The sequence below is a fragment of the Pristiophorus japonicus genome, unplaced genomic scaffold (assembly GCF_044704955.1).
Source record: "Pristiophorus japonicus isolate sPriJap1 unplaced genomic scaffold, sPriJap1.hap1 HAP1_SCAFFOLD_112, whole genome shotgun sequence".
In the NCBI taxonomy this organism is placed as follows: domain Eukaryota; kingdom Metazoa; phylum Chordata; class Chondrichthyes; family Pristiophoridae; genus Pristiophorus; species Pristiophorus japonicus.
In genome coordinates, this window is record NW_027250777.1 from 799626 (window position 1) to 807396 (window position 7771).

A 7771-nucleotide genomic window follows, 5' to 3' on the forward strand; every position below is an offset into this window, starting at 1 on the left:
GGTACAATTGTAAAGATGTGCGTGAACTTAGAGACCCAGGTGTATGTGTGCACCAATCACTGAAGGTGGCAGCACAGGTTGAGAAAGTGGTTACAAAGACTGACAGGATCCTAGGCTTCATGAATAGAGGTATCGAGTACAGAAGTGTGGATATTATGTTGAACTTGCAGAAAACTCTGGTTCGGCCTCAACTGGAGTATTGTGTCCAATTCTGGTTCATCATCATCATCATCATCATAGGCAGTCCCTCGGATCGAGGAAGACATGCTTCCACTCTGAAAATGAGTCCTTAGGTGGCTGAACAGTCCAATACGAAGCCACAGTCCCTGTCACAGGTGGGACAGATAGTCGTTGAGCGAAGGGGTGGGTGGGACAGGTTTGCCGCACACTCTTTCTGATGCCTGCGGTTGATTTCTGCATGCTCTCGACGATGAGACTCGAGGTGATCAGCGCCCTCCCGGATGCACTTCCTCCACTTAGGGCGGTCTTTAGCCAGGGACTCCCAGTTGTCGATGGGGATGTTGTACTTTATCAGGGAGGCTTTGAGAGTGTCCCTGTAACGTTTCCTCTGCCCACCTTTGGCTCGTTTGCTGTGAAGAAGATCTGAGTAGAGTGCTTGCTTTGGGAGTCTCGTGTCTGGCATGCGAACAATGTGGCCTGTGCAGCGGAGATGATCAAATGTGGTCCGTGCATTAATGCTGGGGATGTTGGCCTGGCCGACGACACCAACATTGGTGCATCTGTCCTCCCAGGGAATTTGTAGGATCTTGCGGAGACCTCGGTGGTGTTATTTCTCCAGCAATTTGAGGTGTCTACTGTACATAGTCCATGTCTCTGAGGGTGGGTATTACTACAGCCCTGTAGACCATGAGCTTAGTGGTAGATTTGAGGGTGTGGTCTTCAAACACTCTTTTCCTCAAGCGGCTGAAGGCTGCACTGGATGCGGTGTTGAATCTTGTCGTCAATGTCTGGTCTTGTTGATAAGAGGTTCCCGAGGTATTGGAAATGGTCCACATTGTCCAGGGCCGCGCCATAGATTTTGATGACTGCGGAGGGTGGGTGGATGGAGTGCTGTGCGGCGAGGACAGGTTGGTGGAGGACCTCGGGCTTACAGATGTTTAGTGTAAGGCCCATGCTTTGGAACGCCTCAGTAAATACGTTGACTATGACTTGAAGTTCAGCCTCTGTATGTTCACAGACGCAGGTATTGTCCGCGTACGGTAGCTCAACGACAGAGATTGGAGTGGTCTTGGACCTGGCCTGGAGACGACGAAGGTTGAACAGGTTCCCACTGGTTCTGTAGTTTAGTTCCACTCCAGCGGGGAGCTTGTTGACTGAACTGGAGCAATTCTGGCTTCTGCATTTTAGTAAGTATACAAAGGCCTTTTGAGAGCGTGCAGAAAAGTTTTACAAGAATGATTCCAGGGATGAGGGACTTCAGTTACGTGGATCGTCTGGGGAAGTTGGGGTTGTTCTCAGAACAGAGAAGACTGAGAGAGATTTGACAGAGGTGTTCAAAATTATGAGGGGTCTGGACAGAGCAGCTAGCGTGGGATTAGTAGAAGCTCTTGCAGGTAGCCGGCATGGCCTCCTTCCATGTTGCAACCAGTCTCTGATTTTAAGATGATGAAAAGTGTGTTGCCCAAAATGTTCCATCTCCCGGGCACTGGGACCCAGTTGGGAACAGAGACCCTGAAGTCCCGCACACTCTCTGTTCCCAAACCAAGATGACCACGCATGCGCCCTGATCCCGCCCTGTGCAAGATGGCGGCCAGTGACCCCGCTCACCCTGGCCTGTCAGCACGGGGCCTGTGGGCTCTAATTTGGGGCCTGAGATTTATTCTGTATCTGAGCCGTGCTGTACCTGCCCTGGTAGTCTTCGATGGAACAGTGCAGAGGAAGCATTTTAATACATACGAAAAATAACGGACAGGTAAAGACCATCTGGTCCATCAAGCCTGTCCCACAAAATTGCAATATATCACATCGTATACACTCCACTCCACCCGAGTCCATGTGATCTCCTGGGAGAGGCAAAAATACAGATTTAAAAAAAAACCTAGGACAATTTGTTTTACCCAGATCACTGTCTGAACTCACTGGGCCCCCGGATTACAAACGTTCTGTTCTCACTGGGCCCCTGGGTTCCATAATGTCTGATCTCACTGGGCCACGGTTTACACACTGGATGCAGTGAGATCAGGCATTGTGTAACCCAGAGGCCCATTGAGAACGGGCTGAGAGCACCTGGGCAGGACCGGAACCAATGTCCAAGTGGGAGTGTTTGCTAGTGCTGTTGTGGAGGAGTTAAACTAATATGGCAGGGGGATGGGAACCAATGCAGGGAGACAGAGGGAAACAAAAAGGAGGCAAAAGCAAAAGACAGAAATGAGATGAGGAAAAGTGGAGGGCAGAGAAACCCAAGGCAAAGAACAAAAAGGGCCATTGTACAGCAAAATTCTAAAAGGACAAAGGGTGTTAAAAAAACAAGCCTGAAGGCTTTGTGTCTTAATGCAAGGAGTATCCGCAATAAGCTGGATGAATTAACTGTGCAAATAGATGTGAACAAATATGATGTGATTGGGATTACGGAGACGTGGCTCCAGGTTGATCAGGGCTGGGAACTCAACATTCAGGGGTATTCAACATTCAGGAAGGATAGAATAAAAGGAAAAGGAGGTGGGGTAGCATTGCTGGTTAAAGAGATTAATGCAATAGTTAGGAAAGACATTAGCTTGGATGATGTGGAATCTATATGGGTAGAGCTGCAGAACACCAAAGGGCAAAAAACGTTAGGAGGAGTTGTGTACAGACCACCAAACAGTAATAGGGATGTTGGGGAGGGCATCAAACAGGAAATTAGGGGTGCATGCAATAAAGGTGCAGCAGTTATAATGGGTGACTTTAATATGCACATAGATTGGGCTAGCCAAACTGGAAGCAATACGGTGGAGGAGGATTTCCTCGAGTGCATAAGGGATGGTCTTCTAGACCAATATGTTGAGGAACCAACTTGGGGGGAGGCCATCTTAGACTGGGTGTTGTGTAATGAGAGAGGATTAATTAGCAATCTCATTGTGCGAGGCCCCTTGGGGAAGAGTGACCATAATATGGAGGAATTCTGCATTAGGATGGAGAATGAAACAGTAAATTCAGAGACCATGGTCCAGAACTTAAAGAAGGGTAACTTTGAAGGTATGAGGCGCGAATTGGCTAGGATAGATTGGCGAATGATACTTAAGGGTTGACTGTGGATGGGCAATGGCAGACATTTAGAGACCGCATGGATGAATTACAACAATTGTACATTCATGTCTGGCGTAAAAATAAAAAAGGGAAGGTGGCTCAAACGTGGCTATCGAGGGAAATCAGGGATAGTATTAAAGCCAAGGAAGTGGCATACAAATTGGCCAGAAATAGCAGCGAACCTGGGGACTGGGAGAAATTTAGAACTCAGCAGAGGAGGACAAAGGGTTTGATTAGAGCAGGGAAAATGGAGTACAAGAAGAAGCTTGAAGGGAACATTAAGGCGGATTGCAAAAGTTTCTATAGGTATGTAAAGAGAAAAAGGTTAGTAAAGACAAACGTAGCTCCCCTGCAGTCAGAATCAGGGGAAGTCATAACGGGGAACAAAGAAATGGCAGACCAATTGAATAAGTACTTTGGTTCGGTATTCACTAAGGAGGATACAAACAACCTTCCGGATATAAAAGTGGTCAGAGGGTCTAGTAAGGAGGGGGAACTGAGGGAAATATTTATTAGTCGGGAAATTGTGTTGGGGAAATTGATGGGATTGAAGGCCGATAACTCCCCAGGGCCTGATGGACTGCATCCCAGAGTACGTAAGGAGGTGGCCTTGGAAATAGCGGATGCATTGACAGTCATTTTCCAACATTCCATTCACTCTGGATCAGTTCCTATGGAGTGGAGGGTAGCCAATGTAACCCCACTTTTTAAAAAAGGAGGGAGAGAGAAAACATGCAATTATAGACCGGTCAGCCTGACCTCAGTAGTGGGTAAAATGATGGAATCAATTATTAAGGATGTCATAGCAGTGCATCTGGAAAATGGTGACATGATAGGTCCAAGTCAGCATGGATTTGTGAAAGGGAAATCATGCTTGACAAACCTTCTGGAATTTTTTGAGGATGTTTCCAGTGAAGTGGACAAAGGAGAACCAGTTGATGTGGTATATTTGGACTTTCAGAAGGCTTTCGACAAAGTCTCACACAAGAGATTAATGTGCAAAGTTAAAGCACATGGGATTGGGGGTAGTGTGCTGACGTGGATTGAGAACTGGTTGTCAGACAGGAAGCAAAGAGTAGGAGTAAACGGGTACTTTTCAGAATGGCAGGCAGTGACTAGTGGGGTGCCGCAAGGTTCTGTGCTGGGGCCCCAGCTGTTTTCATTGTACATTAATGATTTAGACGAGGGGATTAAATGTAGTATCTCCAAATTTGCGGATGACACTAAGTTGGGTGGCAGTGTGAGCTGCGAGGAGGATGCTATTAGGCTGCAGAGTGACTTGGATAGGTTAGGTGAGTGGGCAAATGCATGGCAGATGAAGTATAATATGGATAAATGTGAGGTTATCCACTTTGGTGGTAAAAAGAGAGAGACAGACTATTATCTGAATGGTGACAGATTAGGAAAAGGGAAGGTGCAACGAGACCTGGGTGTCATGGTACATCAGTCATTGAAGGTTGGCATGCAGGTACAGCAGGCGGTTAAGAAAGCAAATGGCATGTTGGCCTTCATAGCGAGGGGATTTGAGTACAGGGGCAGGGACGTGTTGCTACAGTTGTACAGGGCCTTGGTGAGGCCACACCTGGAGTATTGCGTACAGTTTTGGTCTCCTAACTTGAGGAAGGACATTGTTGCTATTGAGGGAGTGCAGCGAAGATTCACCAGACTGATTCCCGGGATGGCGGGACTGACCTATCAAGAAAGACTGGATCAACTGGGCTTGTATTCACTGGGGTTCAGAAGAATGAGAGGGGACCTCATAGAAACGTTTAAAATTCTGACGGGTTTAGACAGGTTAGATGCAGGAAGAATGTTTCCAATGTTGGGGAAGTCCAGAACCAGGGGTCACAGTCTGAGGATAAGGGATAAGCCATTTAGGACCGAGATGAGGAGAAACTTCTTCACCCATAGAGTGGTGAACCTGTGGAATTCTCTACCACAGAAAGTAGTTGAGGCCAATTCACTAAATATATTCAAAAGGGTGTTAGATGAAGTCCTTACTACTCGGGGGATCAAGGGTTATGGCGAGAAAGCAGGAAGGGGGTACTGAAGTTTCATGTTCAGCCATGAACTCATTGAATGGCGGTGCAGGCTAGAAGGGCTGAATGGCCTGCTCCTGCACCTATTTTCTATGTTTCTATGTTTCTAGTCGAGTGACCCTTTCCAGAACCTCAATATCACCCACCATGTGAGGTGACCAAAACTGGACACAGTATTCCAAGTGTGGCCTGACTAAGGTCTTGTACTCGGACAAAACAGTACTCCTCGTCTTAAACTGAATTGTCCTATGGATATACTCCAACACCCTATTTGCTCTAACTGTCGCTACACTGCATTGCTCGTATACCTTTAAGGATGTATTCACTAGAATGTTGAAATCTCTTTCTATCTCCACCATCTTTAATGCCTTTCCCTGGGGGGGTGTATGAATGTTGAGCATTTGCCCTGCCCAAATGCATAACACTGAACTTATCTAAGTTATACATAATTTTCCAGTCATGAGGCCAGTGTCCCAACACATCAACATCTGCTTGAATCAGACGAGCCTCTTCTACAGTTCGAGCACTCGCACAGATCTTGGTATCATTTCAAAATTGTGCCCCAACCCCAAAATTCAGATCATTAATAAAAATAGGGAACAGTCCCAAAACTGATCCCTGCAGGACACCACTGGTGACTGGTCTCCAAACAGATCCAAATCCATCAAAAACTGCTCTTTACCTACATCCTGCCGGCCAGTTCTGTATCCAGCTCAATATATTATCAGTACCAGAGGCTCCGATCTTATAGAGAAGCCTCTTGTGTGGAACCTTGTCAAAAGTTTTTTGGAAATCTAAGTAGACAAAAAATATAATTCGAGTTGTGAGACATGAACTCTTTATAATGGGTTGTGGTGTCCCTAATATGTCCCTCCCGATCCAAGTATTCATATATTGCATCCATTATGATTCTTTCAATCATCTTACCTATTACTGATATTAATCTGATGGGCCTCTGGTTACCCGGGTCTGCCTTGTCACATTTTTATTAAAATGGGGACTTCATTAGCATCCTTCCAATCTGTCGGAACTATTTCAGAGTGAGCTATTAAACATACATGCCAGGGGCTCGCACAACACAAGTCCCATCACCCAGAGGACCCTCACACAGCACATGTCCCATCTCGCGGAGGAACCTCACACAGCACAGGTCCCATCTCCCGGAGGGGCTCACACAGCACATGTCCCATCTCCCGGAGGACCCTCACACAGCACATGTCCCATCTCCCGGTGGACCCTTGGATGGATATCCTCCAGTTCGGCTGCTCTATCTCTTTTTAAGTTCTGAATGTTTTCTAAAACAATATGCTTATCTATGTTCATGTTACTGATAAAAGTATTTTTAGTAAATTCTAATATTTGAGATGATGTTAAAGGGTGAAGACTGATGCAAAGTACTCACTAATATTCCCACCATACTCAGTGAGTCCTGTGTAACCTGCCCTTGAACACCCTAAAGTGGCCCAATACAGACTTTGATTGTTCTCAGACTCTGCACATAACTGAAAAAGCTCTGCCCATGACGGCCAGTTGTCTACAATCCTTTTATTCCCAGAGACTTTTTCCTGATTGAACAGCAGCCTTCGTTTTCTTTAGTTGTTCCTTGTATTCCCCCTATTTATTTAAGGTTAAATTATTTAATTTATCGAAACTTTGCTGTTTACATCTTTGTACAGAGCCAGTCGGCCACCTCGGCTTTTTCTTACCACATTTCTGTCTTTTAATTTTGACTACGTTTGTTAATCACATTTTTAAACTTGTTCTTAAAACCTTTCCATTTATATCCAACATCGGTCACATCACCACCGAGGAGGCTTGATCAATTTACCTGTTACAATCCTCTGCCAGTTTGGAGAAGTTTGCCCTGAAATGCGGTCCGTGTCGCAAGGTCTCAGTCCCTTTGGTTCTCCCGGCCAATCGGGACGGTATAATGTGATCAGTGTTGCCCAGATGTTCCCCACACGGAGGCCTGATCCCAGGTCAGGCTCACTACTAAACACCAGATCCAATCTCTGGTTTTCCCCAGTTACTGCATTAACATGTGTCAGGAAACAGTGCTGTATATTGTCACTCAATCTTTCAGCTGCACTGCCCCCAGCAGCAGGTAAAGGCCCGTGCCCCTGAATGTCAGGCCAATGGCAATGATCTTTCCTCAGCTCCATTCTCTCTCTCTCCCCCCACACACACTGCCTGAGCTCTCAGGCTGACTGTTCCCAGCACCTTCTTTCTTTATTCTCTCACATTGCAGCATTCCCGCTGCTGGGCTCAGGGGCTATGTGGGCGGGGCCCTGACACCTCACACGGTGGGCGGGGCCATGTCCCTCGCGTTGTGTGGGCGGGGCCCTGACCTCACACATGGTGGGCAGTCCCTCTCTCAGACAGGAATTGAGAGCGAGTTGGATGTCCATTGTTGTCTCTCCGGACACAGAGAGAGCCCCAGACAGTGGGAGGGAGAAACCCCTTGTTAATCAGTGTCATTAAAGCTG